Genomic DNA, 574 nt, shown 5'->3' with positions numbered 1-574 from the left:
AGAATAGACAGACTCCCCCGCCAAGCCCTCTCTCGTTTCCGGCGCTGGGACAGGTGGCTGTGGGGCCCGTGTGGGGGCCAGTGGGCGCGGCCCAGGCCCTGCTTGGGCCAGGCCGGGCCGGGCCACGGCCATCCTGGAACTGACGGGCCCGGTTCCACCCGCGGAACCCCCCCACAGCCCTGCTGTGGGAAGCCAGAGCAGCCCAGCTCCCCCCACTCTCCACTGGGATAAGCCACATTCCAGCTGCAAGGCTGAGATGAGATTAACCCTTTTATTGCTGTGAAGAGCTGAAAACCTGAGGGAAGAGAGAGAGGAGATGCTTAAAGCTGAAATTCTGTTGTGAAGCTATGATATATCAGAGTATCCCGTTGTAATTCCATGAAGATATGGGGGGTGGAGTGTTCAACTCGTAAGCAAAAGCACCTGCGCTGAGATAGGCAGATGCTGACGCAGCTGTAATTTCATGAGAAGTTTGGACAGGGAGAGATGAACCAGATGAGGACTTTTGCTCCAAACGGGAAAGGAGAAAACCTCAGTCCCTAGAGATGAACCAGATGAGGACTTTTGCTCCAAA

The sequence above is a fragment of the Corvus brachyrhynchos genome, unplaced genomic scaffold (assembly GCF_000691975.1).
Source record: "Corvus brachyrhynchos isolate BGI_N302 unplaced genomic scaffold, ASM69197v1 scaffold3, whole genome shotgun sequence".
Taxonomy (NCBI): Eukaryota; Metazoa; Chordata; class Aves; order Passeriformes; family Corvidae; genus Corvus; species Corvus brachyrhynchos.
The sequence above is the reverse complement of the archived record's forward strand: the minus strand, read 5'-3'. Positions refer to the sequence as shown.